The sequence below is a fragment of the Dama dama genome, chromosome 5 (genome assembly GCF_033118175.1).
Source record: "Dama dama isolate Ldn47 chromosome 5, ASM3311817v1, whole genome shotgun sequence".
In the NCBI taxonomy this organism is placed as follows: Eukaryota; Metazoa; Chordata; class Mammalia; order Artiodactyla; family Cervidae; genus Dama; species Dama dama.
Genome location: NC_083685.1, coordinates 103,357,156 through 103,375,268, shown reverse-complemented (window position 1 = coordinate 103,375,268; position 18,113 = coordinate 103,357,156). Strand labels below are relative to the sequence as shown.

General features: G+C 43.4%; 1 protein-coding gene across 7 annotated transcripts in view; it reads left to right on the top strand.

Moving 5' to 3' along the window:
* SPECC1 (sperm antigen with calponin homology and coiled-coil domains 1) overlaps positions 1 to 18,113 on the top strand; it is a 198,288-nt gene that overhangs the window by 85,385 nt on the left and 94,790 nt on the right. The gene's annotated exons all lie outside the window — the stretch shown is intronic.

Below are 18,113 nucleotides of genomic sequence, written 5' to 3'. Positions count from 1 at the left end.
CCACGCCTGGTTTCTACACCAGTCCTATGTCAGCTTTGTCCTCTGAGGCGCAGACCCTTAAACAGAATCGGGAATGAAGGAGGGTTATTAGAGGGTAAAACGCCTGAGAAAGAAGGGGTGGGCACCTGAATCAGGCCAGGAGAGCCATTGGACCAGCACCCAGAAAAGGAAAAGGCAGCAACATTTTTGGGCAGAGAACCTGCAGGTCTGACAAGCTTCCCGGGAGCCCCTGAGAAGACTGCCCGGTAGAGGAGACCTGCTTGGGCAGTGAGAGCCAGGCCATAGTCCTCTCGCTGGGTCAGGCCTTGCTGAGGCTTCCTGGAGAAATGTGCCTTCAACTCAAAAGCCAGGCTGAGTTCCAGTGGCACTGGCCACTGGAGTGTCAGTTCACACCTGTCCTTGCAGCTGAAGCCACAGTTTTTCTTGGAGGGAGATCCAAGCGGCACACCTCCTGGCTGACCCCCTTGAGACCTCAGTTGCTCCAACAGGGAGGGGCCATTAGAGGGTAAATGAGACAGAATCCCCATCTCCACCCCCTGTTCCACCCCCTGACCCTCTGCAGGCAGGCCTGAGGCAGAAGGCAGGGTTTCAGCTGCTGCTGCCTTTCCAGCCTTGAAATTATCCACCATGGCAGCGAGAATTCTCTTGTGTGGGGATGCAGTCCTTGGAGTTGAGTCACTGTGACTGACTGTGGCATTATGGGGCGGACGAGAGAAATGAATCAAGCAAAAGACATGAGAGTCTGTGTGAATAAGGGCAGCTAGAATCTGAACCTGTCAAGGACCACATCCCTTACTTCCTCAAAGGTCTCAGTTTAACAGTCCTTCAGTTTTCAACCAGGTGTTCAGTGCCTGCAGATCAGAGAGGACTGCTGGTTATAGTCACACAGGTTGTGCACTGCTCAAAGGCAGCTGGGAATAAAGAGTGAGTGGGCCAGGGTGGGATTGTATTGCTTCAGAGGAATGGTGCCATTTTATATTCACACATAGGTGCCCAATATGCTAAAGAAACCATATTTTCTACTTAGAGTTAAAACCTTAGAAGGCTTTTCCCAGTGTCACCATGAGCTGACAGCTTCTTACTCTTTGCTTTAAATCTGTGTGTGTTTTTAAACAGTGGATACCAGTGATAGGAAACAAAAGTCAAAGCTTCAACCCCGACTCCCTCGGATTCCACTCCCTATTGGTTATAGTTAATGCTGCTAAGTCACTTCAGTCGTGTCCGACTCTGTGCGACCCCATAGACGGCCGCCCACCAGGCTTCCCCGTCCCTGGGATTCTCCAGGCAAGAATACTGGAGTGGGTTGCCATTTCCTTCTCCAATGCATGAAAGTGAAAATTGAAGGTGAAGCCGCTCAGTCGTGTCCGACTCTTAGCGACCCCATGGACTGCAGCCTACCAGGCTCCTCCATCCATGGGATTTTCCAGGCAAAAGTACTGGAGTGGGGTGCCATTGCCTTCTCCGATAGTTAATGCTAACTGTGGTTAAAGACGAATCCCAGAATAGCCCCTTAAGACATTAAAAGTTGATTTCCCCTCACGCCCCGGTCCAGGGTGAGGTGGGGCCCTCTGGGAGTCATACGGTGGTTAGAGGCTCAGGCTGGTGAACGTGTCTTCAGGTTCCAGCTCCTGGGTTCTGCTGACTCTGATGGCAGTCAGGAGAGGGGAGAGGACATGAGGGTCCTGTGGGGGCTGGAGGGGCTGGGCCTGGATGGGGTGCCTGTCATCCCTATGGCATTCCCCCTCCCCACCCCCACCAGGCTCTGGTACCCAGCTCCACCCGGTGTGGAGCGGCTGGAAGGAGGCTCAGCCACTGTCATGCAGAGGCCAGCACGGATGTGAGGTCCACTCTCAACCACATCTGTGTCAATATTTTCTTAGGAAATTTTAGTCAGAAAAATTGAAAGGTATGTATAGCTAGCACCCATAGACCCACCACAGAATCTACAGTTAACATTCTGTCCCCGTTGCTTTATCCTTCTGTTCATCCCACTGTCCATTCGTCACTCCCTCTTATTTTTGATGCATTTCAAGGAAATGGTGGTTATCTCTATAATTCTACATAATTTTGTATGTCTGTACTATTTCTTGATTTATTAGTTTTGAAGGTTGTGTAGAGTGAGGAATTCAGTGTGTTTTTAGTACTGTATTTCTCTCTTCCTCTGTTCTTCCAAGCCATACTAAAATTTTCTGAATTTATTGTTAGTTAAGTGTTAATGGTGGGGTACAGTTGTGGGTGTCTAGTTGTTCACTGTAAAACTTGGCTATATGAAATTTTCATTCAAAAAACAAAAATACTAAGGAAATCTTTTATTATTTAACACTTGTATTTCTTGACTCACCAGCTTTAAATGGTGTCCTTGGCTCAGTAAAGAAGGATATGCTATCTCTACATTTCTTCTGCCATTTCCCCTACAGGCTCCATACCCTCTCGAGTCTACTGTCAACCTTTTACATGGCAAGAACATTCTGTCTCCTAATTAGTATAATTAAATCTCTGCGTGTTTGTAGGTTGATTCTAAAAGTTGAAAACCAATCAGCATTTAAAATACTAGGCTCAAATATGTATCATGTACTGGAAAATCAGGTAGTGCATCTAGAAGCAGAAGAGAAGGAAATTCAGGCTTACATGATTTAATTTATAATCTGTGACAGGCAATATTACTTTAAAAGAAAAAAAATAGGGACTTCCCAGGTGGTCCAGTGGTTAATTAAGACTCTGCTCTTCCAATGCAGGGGACTCGGATTTGATCCCTAGTCAGGGAATTAAGATCCCACATGCCATGTGGTGTGACCCAAAAAAAAAAAAAAATTAAAGGAAATATAGAAGGAGTAAGGTGACGCAGTGGTAAAGAGTCCACCTGCCAATGCAGGAGACGCAAGAGATATGGGTTTGATCCCTGGGTCGGGAAAATCCCATGGAGAAGGAAATAGCAACTCACTTCAGTATTCTTGCCTGGAAAATTCCATGGACAGAGGAGACTGGCAGGCTATAGTCCATGGGGTCAAATAGAGTCAGACACAACTGACTGAGCACATAGTCACTATAGTTTTTTACTCCTAGAATGATCTTAACCTGCTTTTACCATCTAATCTGGCTTCTCAAGTCTACAGATGGTTGTAGAGAATTCATTTTCTTCTTAAAGACAGAAGGCATGGTGGTTAAGAGTTTGGGCTCTGGAGCCACACTGTTCACATCCCAATTTTGTCCCTTAGTAGCTCTGAGGCTTTGAGCACATGAGTTAAGCTCCAGGAAAGAGGACAGTATTACAGCCTGCCTCATTAGGTTGTCGTGGTTGTTAATAGCTTGAAGCACATGATGGATTAGAATAGGCTCACACATCACAGAAAGTGCCTGGTAAGCTTTAGTCATGATTATTCCTGTCCTTCTGACTTAACGTTTCCCATTCAGACTTGGTTGCCTTCTGGTCTGGCTTTACTCTCAGGTGAGCTGCCTGCTTCTTGAAGCCTTTTTCTCGTTTTGTATGTTCCCTTTTCTCTGACTGGAGTACTTCCTGTGATTCTGTCTGATGCTGAAGTTTTATATATTCTATCATCTCCATGCTCACCTTTTTCTTCCAGTTTTTCTTATTGACTTTGAAATTGACTTTCTTATTGACTTTCTTATTGACTTCATCAATTATATTTTCTATTTCCAAAATATCTTCTTGTGCTTTGTTTTATCTTACTCATAGCAATTCAGAGTTTTGAGTTAAGGGGAAGGGGAGTGGAGTTGGTTGGTGGGCTTAAGCAAATTAGTTAATGGGCTCTCTTGTCCTTAGTTTTAGATTTCAGGGATTCATCAGAGTTTTGACAGCATTCACGAAGAGGAGAATATAGCATGTATTTTTATCAGATGTATTTTGTTCCGTAGAAGAATTTTAGAGTGAAACTAGTGTCCTGAGAGACATACTTGGAAAATGCAGCCTTTTAGGATTAAAAAAAAAAAAAAAAGATGTATATGTTAAAGATCAGTGATAACACATAATAAAAAAAAGAGAGAATATTAGATATATCTGTTCCTATAATAAATGGGTTAAATTCACTTAGAAAAGAGCCTCCTCCTCTGGATTAACACAGAAAACAAAATATATAAGCTACATAAAAGCGTATTCAGATGATAGTTTGATTTTTAAAATTAACTTGGTTAAAGTTGTGAATAATAAAAATCTAGTTCTAAAGAAGGCTTTTAAGTTCAACATCAAGTCCAGTTCTTATAAGTTTTTGTGCTTGTTGTACTCATGTGTAATTATTCTTAAAAATATAGTGATTCTTAAGTCCTTATATACATCCCCAAACATTCACACATTCTCTCTCGTGTGTGTGTGTGTAAACACACACTGTCAATTACACACTTTAAATTAGAATCATGAGGCTGCTATATAACTCTTGGAAGATTCAGTTCTCTTAAACATTAAACTTTAAAGTAACTCCAAAATATAGGTATTTCTTAATTTATAATACTATTGCTACTTGTTTATTTAAACTACTTCTCTACTTGATTCAAAACCTTTCTCAAATTAAAAGATGTTTAGTTACATGCTTTATTCCAAATAATAACTGGTGTTGGAATTTTATCCCGTATAATTTTGGGGTTGCCTTCTCAGTTTGATGAGGTTTTTTAACCAACAGAGATTTCCGGCAGGAACAGGATTCCTACATCACACCATGCCAGCTGAGCACCTTTTGCTGTGATTGGGGCACAGTCTGGAGCAGCTGGGTTTGCACCCATACAAAGACCATCCATGTGTGATGCTGTGTCTCACGCTTGATCTGACGATCTCTCTCTCTTGCCTTCAGCCTTACTGATAGTTTCCCTGGGCAGAGAATTCTAAGTTAAAAATCTTGGTAATCTCTTTGTGACACCAATTCCAGAACTTGAAGAAGAAAGTGGTCATGATGCCCATGTCCCTTAAATTCAAACTACATTTGATCTTGGAGCTCCTGATAGGTGTCTGAGACCTCTGTTCTAACAGCCATATCACTTGATGAGGGTTTGCACTTCTTTGGCACTTAAAATATGTAACCATCTTCCCATCTGACTCAGAAGACCTTTGACTTGATAGAACACTGCCTGCTTTTCTTAAACTTTCTGTATCATAAAGCACTATCTGTCTTGATAGTGAAGAAAATGTGATTTAATTGTGGCTATCTCTCATGCCTTTGTCTGACTACTGAAACAATTGTATCAGTTAAAGATACACACCACAAAGCACCTTAAATCAGACAGGACCTTCAATATTGATAAGAATACAATTCAAGAAGAAAAAGTAGCAGTTACAAAATGAGTACACTAACTAGACAAACCATGGAAGTGATTAAATGTGAAAGCTATTAAAACTGCCTGAAAAAACTCACATGTGAAATGAGAGACTTCAGTGTGTGTCTTACTGTTTTTCTAGGTTGTTTGTGAAATGGTTAAAACATTGATCTTTTCTAGACCAGAAAGAAAACCTTATTACAGTCTCTTAAGGGAAATTTTACCGATCACTGTGTGTCACAATGCAGTAAAACTGTAGGAGTAGAAATTGAAATTTTAAACAGTTAATCCATCTTGATACAACATGGTGTGGCTGTAGCTAACTGTACTGTATTGTGTGTGTGAAAGTGGCTGGGGGTGAATCATTTTATAACTGCACTGTGACCGATGGTAACCATGCTTATTGTGGTGATCACTTTACAGTGTATACAAATATCCATACATCATTATGTTGTAAACCTGATACGAGTATAGTGTTATCCACCAATTATATATAAAGAAAGCTGTTTGGAAATTTTAACCCAAATAGGATCTGAAAACTATGATTATGGATCATTTAGAAAAATAATAGTGAAATACTATATATAGTTACAAATAGCAAGCCAGTTTAGTTCTCTAAAAGCTTTTATCATAAATGCAGTAAGTACTAGACATAGAAAATTAGAAAATAAAGGACAAAAGAAATCTGGGAAAATAGGAGGGAATTTTATATATATGTGTAATTTTTTTAGTTTTGGCTGCGCTGGGTCTCTGTTGCTACGCGCAGACTTTCTCTCGCTGTGGAGAGTGGGGCTGCTCTTTGTTGCGGTGCTCGGGCTTCTCATCGCGGTGGCTTCTCGTGGTGGAGGCTCTAGGCATGAGGGCTTCTGTAGTTGCAGTGCATGGGCTCGGCAGTCGTGGTGCACGGGCTTAGCTGCTCCTTGGCCTGTGAGATCTTCCCAGACCAGGGATCGAACCCCTGTGTCCTGCATTGGCAGGCGGATTCTGGTCCACTGTACCACCAGGGAAGTCTGGGAGGGAGTTTTTTAAAAAGGGGCGGAAATTAATAAGGTAAATTTTGACAGCATCTGTTTCCTGACTTCTACTCTCATCGCCTGGCCCGTGACCTGGCACATGGTTCACAGTCAGTATTTGTTAAATGAATATATGAAAGAACAAAAAAAGAAAAAAACTCACTGGAATTGAAACATAAGAATAGATCCTTTGTTAAAACAAGAAACTAGATAAAGCTGTAGTTAAACTAAGAAAAAAAAAAAAAACCCCACAAATATTCCAAATAAGCAATACAAGAATGTATGTAATCAGAGATGTGGCGATTTTAAGAAATAGAATAAAAATAAAAATTTTTAATGAAATTTCCTAGGAGAAAGAAACTGCTAAATTCACGAAGTAGTGAAACACTTGGGCAGAATATTGGAAGACATCACAAAGTGACTTAAGAAAAAAACTTCAGAATGGTGAACTCAGATGGTGTTATATGCAGAGTTTTTCAAAGATCAGAAAAATAGATTTCTGTGCTATTTAAAGTCGTCAAATGCATCATTTCCCAAAGATTATTATTGCATTACACAAGGTGCACATAATGGTTTAAGGTATAGACTGATGGCTAGTTCTTATTTTAGTAAATAAATTAAGCTGTGTTAGAAAAATCGTTAAGTAGTTCATTGAATTTATGTTGCTTAGGACAAGATTAAGGTTTTTAAAAAATGAGTCAACATTTAGTTTATGCATAAAAATATTAAAGGTGTAATAGGATGTGCATGCTCAGTTGCTCAGTCATGTCTGATTCTGCGACCCCATGGACCATAGCCTGCCACGCTCCTCTTTCTGTGGGATTTCCCAGGCAAGAATACTGGAGTGGGTTGCTAGTTCCCTCTCCAGAGGATCTTCCTGATTCAGGGATCAAACCCAGGTCTCCTGCATTGGCAGGCGGGTTCTTTACTGCTGAGCTACTAGGGAAGCCCCAGATAATAGGACAGGTAAATGCAAATATAGCCAAAATTGTGAAGTGTTAGTCACCGTCATGTCCGACTCTTTGCGATCCCATGGACTGTAGCCCGCCAAGTTCCTCTTGTCCATGCAAGAATACTGGAGTGTGTTGCCATTTCCTTCTCCAAAAATTGTAAAGGTGATACTCAAATAATAAAAATTTGAAAAACACTCCAGAAAACAAAAGATGGAGGACTTTGCAGCTTATTTTAACAGAGGCAGTGCTAATACTATTAACTACTCCTGATACCAAAGCCTTTCAGAGACAGAGGGGAACGAAAGCCAGAAGACAGTGTGGCAGTGCACGTCCTGACTGAAAGATAAGCCACATTTACTCCAGTGAGGCCTTTTCAAAATATTACACTCACTGGTTACAAAAAAAATGGTTCATTCCAAGAAAGCAATAATATTATTATATAAGTTTACAACATCAGTACATTTAAAGAGCAGAAATTCATCTTACTGTATATGTCAGTAGTGCATTTAATAACACTTAACATCTACCTCATAAACATTTAATAGGAATGAATGGATTCTTTCAAAGATAATAAATAAAATGGTCTGAAAGCCGCATACACCATGTTTAACAGGAAACTAAAAACATTCCTGCAGACGTCAGGAAAAAAAACAGGTGCCCACAGAGGACACTGTTTTCAGATAGGCTAGCCAAGGGAGTAAGATTTTTTTTAATGTTTATTTTTAAAATGAGTCAAAATTAGCATTATATATAGACTGTGGGCTTCCTAGGTGGCAATAGTGGTAGAACTCACTTGCCAATGCAGGAGACATAAGAGACCTGGGTTCAATCCCTGGGTTGGGAAGATCCCCTGGAGGAGGGAATGACAAACCACTCCAGTCTTTTTGCCTGGAGAATCCCAAGGACATGGGAGCCTGGCTGGCTATAGTCCATGGGGTCGCAAAGAGTTGGATCTGACTGAGGCGATTTGGCATGCATGCGTAGGGACTGTAACTCTCCTGTTAGAATAGTTAAGAAGATCAACTGAAAAACTGTTAGAACTAGTGAGAATGCAGTAACCAACTTGGCAATACATATGTGTATTCCTGTATGTCTGAGCATGTATATATATGCATGCGTGTGTGTTTGTAGATGTGTGTAGAGCAGTAGCTGTAGGTGATCACCAGAAACAAGGGTTAGTTTATTAAAAGCTCACATTCTCAGCGTGACCACAGTGGATGAAGCCTGGGGAAAATGGGGTGTGTGAGGCCATCTTTGATTAGCTGTGAGCTTCCCATGCAGAGCTGGACACCCGATATCACGAGATGGATGTACCCTGTTACATGGAGGAATTATCCTTCGTGTGTTTTGGGTTTTTTAAGTCAGAAATAGTTGCTGAATTTTGTAAAATGCCTCTTGGGCCTCCCTCTTGAGATTATGATTTCTCTTTTTAGGCATAGTGATGTGATGGATTTGAAATGTTTCACTGTATAATGGAATTTTCAATCAGGTTTTTCTAAATCCTCCTTTTGGAAAATAATTTTTTAACATGAAAGGTGAATTTCTGGTTACAGTTTTTCTTGGTCTCTTGTTGCTTTGTATGTAAAAACAAAAAAAAGTAGGTGTGTGTGCAAGGTTTCTACTACCTGTTAGCATTCTGTGACTTTGGTAGACTTTTAAATACCTTTCTCATTCAAACAAGAGTTTTGGGGGAGAGGAGACTGGGCTTTCACATGGGGACTGTGTTACCTGAATGTGCTTTAGGTGTGAGAGTTCTAGTTTGTTGAATCTTGTTTTACTTTCTCTAAGTGTTGATATGGCTCCAGTCAGCTGAGACCAGCCTGAATAGTGGTATCATAGAAGCAGCATTAAAACACGGAGAATTTTGAAGGTTTCAGTGTTTCCTTACGAAGACCTTGATGGCAGCTGCCGCTTGTATTACCAGGGAATTTTTGAATTCTTGAGAGACAGTAGGTTTGGTATTTCAAAATTAATGTGGTTGGCCAAATATTTAAAAGTGAGATTAAAACAATCATTTAATGTTATGCAATTCAAAAAAGCTTATTTCACAGAAAGAGTTTTCCGCATTCCAGGCCACTAGAGAGATAACCCCGATATCCTGGGCTGGGGACTCCCTGCAGGAGCTGGGGCCATCACCCCTCACCCACTGTCTCCTTCCCTGCCTGTGACCAGAACCCCCCCAGGTCATAACTCTGATCTGTTCATAAAAGCTTTCTTCCCAGTGCCCTTCTGCTTCTGCTCATTTAAAAACCCTCGCTCTGTTTCTCTAGAAAAACTGGTCTTTTCTTCTTCACTCTTTATCCTCCCTCATCTCCAGCTGCTTGTTCCAAATTAAACCTAATTACAGATGAGTGTTAAGATTAGGGGTTACAATCAACCTGGAAAGTAAAGTTGTAAGTTTTGACCTGAAACCCTATTCTGCAAGAAACCAGTGCCAGCCACCTCCAGAGCCCTTGAAAATCCCCTTTGTTTTATCTGCCAGAGAATTCATCTCCTTCCTCTAATTGGTCCTGCTTTTCTCTCTGGCCTCGGCAGCCACGTTAAAAACAAAACAAAAAAACTTGGAAGGTTAAATTATCAACAGTCTAACCTTCTCTTCTGATTTATAAACAGATAAACAGAGAGCCTATTCACGGGCTCATGTGGGCATTGAACTGTTAGGAAAATTATCTGTTTATAGTTATATTTTGGTCTCTTCTGCTCTCATTTCAATCTGAGGACATTACAGTGTGCCGCAGTTGTGTGGAATGACATATTTGCAGGCTGGACCAAAGATGTGATAGAATGGTGTCTTTGTGCAGGTTAACAACGTGGGGGGAGTGTGTGCCTTTGTGTGTGTTGTGTTTGTGTGTGTCCCTCACAACTTCCCTGACATCTAATCTGTGGCTTTCTGCTTTTGTGCTTTATGCCTTGGTGGGGACTTTCAATCAGTCATTGTAGGTGATTGGAAAAAAAAGAAAAAATGCAAATGAATGGATAACAGTGATTCCATTTTAATGTAATCTGTACATTAAAATGGAGAAGGAAATGGCAACCCACTCCAGTATTCTTGCCTGGAGAATCCCGTGGACAGAGAAGCCTGGTGGGCTGCTGTCCATGGGGTTGCACAGAGTCAGACATGATTGAAGCAACTTAGCAGCAGCAACAGTACATTAAAATGACCTCTTCCTTGTAATAAATTCTGGAATACAGAGCCTTACACTAACCATTTCAGATGCAAAATCATCCTGAAAGTCTGACCAACATGCTGTTTTTGTTTACTCAGGTCATCACTGTCCTTGTCAAATCTGTCACCAACCTTGACTCTGGGGGGGTGCCCTGGGGCTGCTCAAAGGTTGTGGTCAGTCTACGTGGGGTCATATGCTGCTCACATTACAGACCCCACCCCACCCCACTTATCTGTTGCCGCCTATCTGTGCCCATGCACCTGGAAACCAGTAACCAAAGCTGCCAGGTATGTCTAAACCAGAGGTGCTTCTTCTAACAGAGAAAGAGTGTGACGTTTGGAGCACAGCTATGTGTATTAGCATCTCTGGACATCTCTTCCTGTTAATGACAACATCGCATGAGGCTGAAGGGCCAGCAGGTGAGCTTAGCCAGCTATCAGGGTGCCCCTGTGTGTCACATGCCGTTCCCGAGTCAGGTGTGTCTTCTGTGTCCCATGACCCTCCTCCCTCTTGTCCTTGCCCTGTTCCTGGAGTGCTCCTCTAAAGGATTCACAGCCGCCTCACTGCAGTTGTGCTGTATATCTTTCTGCCATCACCCCCTTCACTCCTGTCACCAGGTGGTTTATTCCTGTTACCTGACTCTCAAAAGTGCCACCATGTAGAAGATAAATGATACCTTCAACCCACTCCTCATCCTCCCAGGCCTCAGCTTCTTCCCAGGGATGGGATGTCACCTGTCCAGGGGGACCTTTCCCCTCCAGCCCAGGCAGGTTCCCTTCTCCCTGGGGGTGAGATTCTTTGTCCGGCTGCCGAACGCCTCCCACGGCCAGGCTTTTGGAGAAGTAGAGAAATTTGGGCTTCTTTCCATGACAGGACTGAGAGGACGGAGCAGGGCCAACCTTGGAGGAGGTGAGAGAGGAGAGGTTTGGGTGGCTGGACGCGGTGGGGAGGGGTGAGATGGAGGAGGAGAAAGGGCAGACAAAGCATGGGGACATGGTCTGTGGGGGCCACTGATGTCGTGTGAGTTGTCCCTCTACAAGAGGATTCTAATCCCCTCTCCCCCTTGAGGCTGTTGTGTCGGATTTGAGGGTTTAGAAATGAGACAGGAGGGGGCACGATGCAGGGAGAGACTTCCCAGAGGTTGATTACACACAAATCGAGTGAAATAAACAAACTGCATCTTTTCTCGGTCATCAGTCAGGATGAGAGACAAAGCCCTGGATTCAGAGACAGACATTGCTCCTCGCTTGACCTCGGTGGGTTTTCACGTTGGTGAAATGAGGGCGGCCTAGGCTGTCTCCGTGATGTCCCTTCCACCTTTTAAGAGTGAAGAATTCCATGGGAAGCTTGCATTTTGCGTTTCTTGGGTACTTTTTTTGTCCCCAGTTGCAGGCCAGAAAGGAAAACTTCCAAATAAGGGTGTATGAGCTACTCTGGGAAACAAAGGGAAACAAGTAAAATACAAGTCTAGCCTTTGCCCTGGCATGAAAAGAATGCAGACTGCCGACTGACCTAAAGGTTTCTGTTTTATTTCATATTTAGGTGAAGTGGTCAGCTTTGACCATTACTCCCAAAGAAGTTTCTATTTAGACTCTAGGGATGTTTGTGTAGCATGGAGTGGGTTATGTTATCCTCGAGAGCCATGTGGTCACTTTTATCTGTGAAGCTGCCCTGCTGCATTGTGTATGTACCAGGAGCAGTGCCTGGAAACCAAATTTAGAAAAATTAGTCTAGGCCCACAAATGTTGACAGTAGACATTCATTCGATATCCCTATCTGATTCTGTCACAGGCATCACTGGGTCACGTCCTCACAGTGCCGCTGTCTAAACAGAAGGAGTGGTTCAGTAATCATGGTGATTGGACTCACTGGATAGTGCCTGACATGCCTCAGACAGAAGGGTCAGGATCACATCCAAGGTGGAGAAGCCTGCCCTGTAGAGGGGATGAAAAAAGCTGAGTGCAGGGCTGTGTGTGTGCTGATCTGGTCTGTGTGGAAGTACTGACTGGAGGACCAGCCTCCTTCTCTCATGGCATGTCTGGAAGTCACAGGCTGGGGCCTAAACCCTACACGTGCCGTTTCCCTCGCTCTCTCTGGCTCCTTTCTGATGTCTATTTATCCGTGTGGATCCCTTGGCAGTTGAGTTTTTGATCTCTGATTTAAAAAAAAAAATAGACTTATTGAAATGAAATAAGATAAATAAGAAAGATTATTTTAAGATACAATAATCTTAAATGGAGTGAGTTGCCATTTCCTCCTTCAGGGGATCTTCCCAATCCTGGGATTGAACCCACATCTCTTGTGTCTCCTGCATTGGCAGGCAGATTCTTTGCCATTAAGCCACCTGGGACGCCCTAAGAAAGATTATTTTAAGATAAAATAATTAAACGAATATACTGCACATGTATCATGAGGTTATGGATTGTTCTGGTTGCTTCCTGGGGAAACTGGCCTCGATCTGGTCAGAGATTTGTGGGCAGCAGGTTTCTGGTGAAAACAGCACCTGTGAGGGAGCGCATGGGGTGTGATGCAGTCACAGCTGCCATCCATCTGTCCATCAGTCCCGAGGGAGCTGGAGCTGGGACATCCTCACACAAGTCCTGCATTGAGGCGGGGGCAGACCTTTGTGTGTCAGCGAGGGATGACCTCAGGGAGACTGTTTGCTGGGTTTTCCAGCAGTCTTTCATTTCCTTTCTAAATTCTGCCCTGAAGGGAGTACTCTTATGTCCTGAAAGCAGACCCAAGAGTCATCCAGTGTTTCCTTCCATAAAGAGTTCCCTTCCAGGGAGTTGGCTCCACACTGACCACAGATTCTGCCCTCACAGGGCCTGGCTGACTCAGGTGGTCAGTGCAGGGCCTGACTCACTCCATTCCCCTGGGACATGTGTGCCTGCAGCCAGCTGGGGAGGCCAGGTCATTACTTGTCCTGCAGAGTGACAGGCCTGGTGACATTTCAGTAGAGTAGAAAATGGACAGCTGGCCCCTGTTTCCAGCGCAGAGGTCCTGAAATGCTTGGAATTTCTGAGTGATAGGTTGAGGGGGTCTTTTCTTATTTGTGATGAACTGTTTCTACTGCACTGGAGTTTACGGTGATATGGTGACTTTGGGGCTGGACTGGTGGCAGAGGAAACAACTAGGAGTCAGAGGGACCCTCAGTCCCACCGGGATCCCTGGGGTGGGAGGGGCTTGAGGGGGTTTCACCACCAGTAGCCAGTGATTCTTGGAACTTCCATACTCCTGAGCTGCTGGGTCTCCAGGGGCATCAAGGTGCTAGAGGGTGTGGCCTGGATGGGGTGTCTCTCCCATGCAACTGTTGTGAGTTGTGTCATCCACAATAAACTGGTGATCTCGGCAGGAAACTGCTGAGTGTGTGAGCCACCTTAGAAGTTAGTTATCAGAGCTGGGGTAGGGGCTGTGGGATGCCCCAGGGCTTATACCCAGTTGGTCAGAAGTACAGGTGACAACCTGGGACTTGTGACAGAGTCTCGGGAGTGGGGGCAATCTTGGGGACAGAGTCCTTAACCCGTGGATCCTGGGTTAAGTCCAGGTAGGTAACTAGGGCAGAATTGAGCTGTCTGCACCCAGATGGCTGAGAGAACCAGCCAGAGTGGAGGACCCACCCACGGGGGTGGCAGTGAGGAAGCAGGGCTGGTTTGTTCTGGCCCAGGGCCTCCCCCCTCCCCATCTCGTGGCCCTCACCCCGTCCTTTAGCTCAGCCTGGCACCTTTGCTGTGGGCGCTGCACCCTTGCCTGGAGCCCCTGAGAAGATGAGGGAGCTCCTGGATGGGCCTGGTCATTCCTGGGCACCTACCTCCACCTCTGCTCTTGCCGTGGGTCCACAGCATTTGGTGGTACACCTGTGGTCCTTGTAGCTGGTGATCCCTGAGGCCAGCTCACCGTGTTCATATTTCAGGGTAAACTTCCCCTTGGCTGTCTCCTGCCATCTGGCTTTATCACCACACCTACATTGGGTCTTTCTGATCTTCCTCTGTATCTCTTAATTTTAAAACAAACTTTTGTTCATCTCATCCCCCCTTTCTCAGAATTCTGAGTGAATTTCCTTAGTTGGTCTTCTAAGTCGTGGACTGATTGCCGGGCAATCAGGTCTAGAACGTGTCCGGGGAGGAGAAGGGAGTCAGTGCAGCTGTCGTGGTGGTTTCTTTACTACAAGTATTTTGTCTGATAGCATAAGTAATATGTGCTCATCTTATAGAAATGAAGAAACTAAAGAAACACACCCAGAAAATAAAAATGACTCATAATCCTGCCACTTGGCGATCATAGTGCTTGACATTTCTGTGAGGCGTGGTTACTGAGCCTTTTTTACGTGGACTTTCACATAGTTAAGCCATTTTGTGTATTCAGATTCATATCATGACTTCTTTAACGTATCATAGGGCTTCTTTAGATCATTGAATATTCCTGAATTTTCTTAACATCTCTGTAGTATTCTATTGTATGTATTACTATAATATCTTTAGTTTTCCTATTGTTGAATCCAGTATTTTTCTGTATTTTAAACAATTCAAATACATAAATCTGTGTTTAAGTTTCTGAATATGTCCTTAGGCCAAATTCTAGATAGATATTTTAGTACAGTTGCTCAGTCATGTCTGACTCTTTGCAACCCCATGGACTGTAGCACACCAGTCTTCCCTGTCCATCACCAACTCCCGGACCTTGCTCAAACTCATGTCCATCGAGTCGGTGATGCCATCCAACCATCTCATCCTCTGTTGTTCGCTTCTCCTCTTGCCTTCAATCTCAGGGTCTTTTCCATTGAATCAGTTCTTTGGTCTACGGCCATACCACCCTGAACGTGCCCGATCTCGTCTGAATCAGTTCTTTGCATCAGGTGGCCAAAGCATTGGAGCTTCAGCTTCAGCATCAGTCCTTCCAATGAATATTCAGGATTTACTTGGCCAAAATATAAGATCATTTGTAAACCTCTTTGTTTGTAAGCCTCTTCTGTGTTCTTTTTGGAAGAGTTTTAAAATACAGCTGTGTCAGAGAGTATTGTTCTCATGGTAGCCTTGCCAGTGTCAATATGATCCTAAATGATTTCCCCTAATTAGGCAAAAAAAGTATTTCATTGTTTCAATTTGTATATCTATTGAATTTCATATATTTATTGGTCATTTTTTTCCTGTGATTTGTCTGTTCCTCACTTTTCTCAATTTTCTATTGGAGTTTTAATAATTGTTTTTGTTTCTTTTCTGGTATGTTAACACTACCAATCCATTTCCGTTACAGATAGTTTGTCCTTTTTTTAGTAGAGTATTCAGTTATTCAGTTTTTTTTTTTTTTTGAAATATAGACGTCTAAGACTGTTATGAAGCAGATTTATTTTTTCCGTTGTGATTTCTTACATTGTTTCTAGGCTTAGAAATATTTTTCCTTCCCAAAGGTCAGATGTTTTGGGATTTCATGTTCCCATTTTTTAATATTTATGTCTTTAACCCATTTGGAATGTACTTTTAACATATGACGTAAGAAAATGTATTCAGAACACTTGCCAGTTATTCCAACAGCATTTACTGAGCAAGATTTCTTTTCCTCGCTGGTCTGGATTTGCCTTTTTTTTTTTTTTTTGTCTGATGTAAGGTGCAGTATATCTTGGATGTATTTGCTGCTCTTAGTATTCTGCTCATTGAGTGTATGACTTAAATTGTTGTAGCTCTGCAGTACTTAATATCTGGCAAATCAAGTTTTTTTTATTATAATTTTATTTTTCTTGTTTATTCTTTCACGTGAGTATTTGAGTCACTTTATTTGGTTTCCAAAAAGTCTAATTTGAATTTTGGTGAAGTTGCAGTCCTCTGGGAGGGAATTAGCACATTTTCCAGGGTAGAGATTTTCCTTCTAGAAATGTGATAAATGTCTTCATTAATTATTTTTTGGACTGTCTAGTAAAAAATCTAACTTCCTTCCTGTAAAGGGAGCAATAAATTCAAGGCACTGTATGAAGAGAGTGATTAGGAAAATGGTGCTGTCGAGAAAGAGAGAGAGATGCCAAAACCAGGGGAGTTAGGAGGAGGGTGTGAGAGACAACAAGAAGAATTCACTTTTAGGGATTTTGAGGTTTTGCCCGTAGGCACATCTGAATGGGTCTGCTGTCTTCTGTTGAGTTTCCATTGATTTGTGGTGGAGAAGTGGTTGCTGGTCAAAAGAGAAGGTCTAAATACTTCCCACCCAACCCCCTGGGACACTTCCTTTCCAACGGGTGGTGGTGGACACAGTAACAGCATCTTCCACAGTTCATTGTACAAGGAGTGTGTTTGCTGTCATCTCTGCGTCACTGCCCCCAGGCATCGTAGAGTCCTTTCTCCTCTTCACGGCTCTCTCAGGATGACACTTTTCAAGGTGACTGGTGAGTCGAGCTCTCCCTTGCTTCTGAAATGCTGGTGTCTTCTTTGTTGATTTCGTACATGCTGCTGATTTCACTGGGCTTGTAGTCCGTAAGTCCAGCTCTCTGTCGGGATGACCTGCCTCTGAGCTCTCACTGGTCTGCCCTCAGCACCCAGCTTAGTTGTGATTCCTTCCCTGACCACCTACCTGACCCCCTGGGCTGGACACAGTGTCCGTCTGTGCTCCCAGGGCTCTGTTTGCTGCATTGTATCAAAACCACCGTCTTGGCTATCTGTCACATAAGTTCCTACATCAGTACCTTGTACCACAGTGCTTGGCATGTACATGTTCTTCAGGAAAGCTTTGTTAAATGCAAGTACAGATCCGAGCTGCATTCATGCCAGGATATAGATGTGGAGAAATTACATAGGTGGTGGAGATCTTAGAGCTGGGGATTAATATTTGGGAATCATTCCCGTGGCATGTCTGCTGGAAGCTTCAGAGGCACTTACGGAAAAGGTGCTGAAAGGGAGGAGCAGAGTCAGAACTGCCACCGCCCACCTTCCCCCACTCCCGCCCCGCCCATCTCCAGGTGACCTTACTTACCTCTGGAGTCTGAGGGGTGGAGACGCTGTGGCCCAGGCCTGGTCCTCTCCCACTGCTCAGGACAGAAGCAGTTTTCAGCACAGGGAAGTGTGTCAGGTGGAACAGCTTCCCCCACCACTTCAGTCATGAAGGGTCCCAGTCTCACAGATCCCAGGAGCCTGGAACAGGAGGAGCTGGCAGTTGGGAAGGACTGTGTCTCCTCTGTTTATTTTCAGTGACCTGTGCTCAGATAGGAATGTTCCCCGAGGCTGGGTAGAGGGCATCTTGGTGTGCCAGGTCATTCACAGCTCTGCGTGATGATATCCACTGCCCAAGAAATGTGGCTGTGTTTGGATACGGGGGAGCCAAACCCATATTTTATAGAAAACAATTCTGATCCACTCTCAGAGAGATTTAATAAGTTAAGCAGGAGAACTCTAGCTGAATGTTTAGAATAAACAGAAGAAAACGTTCACCAAAAAAAGTGACAGCTCTCAAAGAGTTAGTATTCCTAATGAACCTTTTACAAGATGAAATACAAAGGATTGCAGCCCCTATTGAGAGCTGAGTTAGTTTTCTGGAAGGAGTGTCAACACAAAGATGTTGACATCATGATCTTAAGAAGGGAAGATGTTTGAGGTCCATCCGGGAAATCTAATCACTGGACACTAGGATTTCTAGCAGGAAAAAGGAGTAAGTGGAGGAGACGTCACTAAATAAAAGGAGGAGGACTTTGGAGCTGAAGATGATCTTAGATGTCAGAGGAAGGGGGCTCACAGAAATCTGGA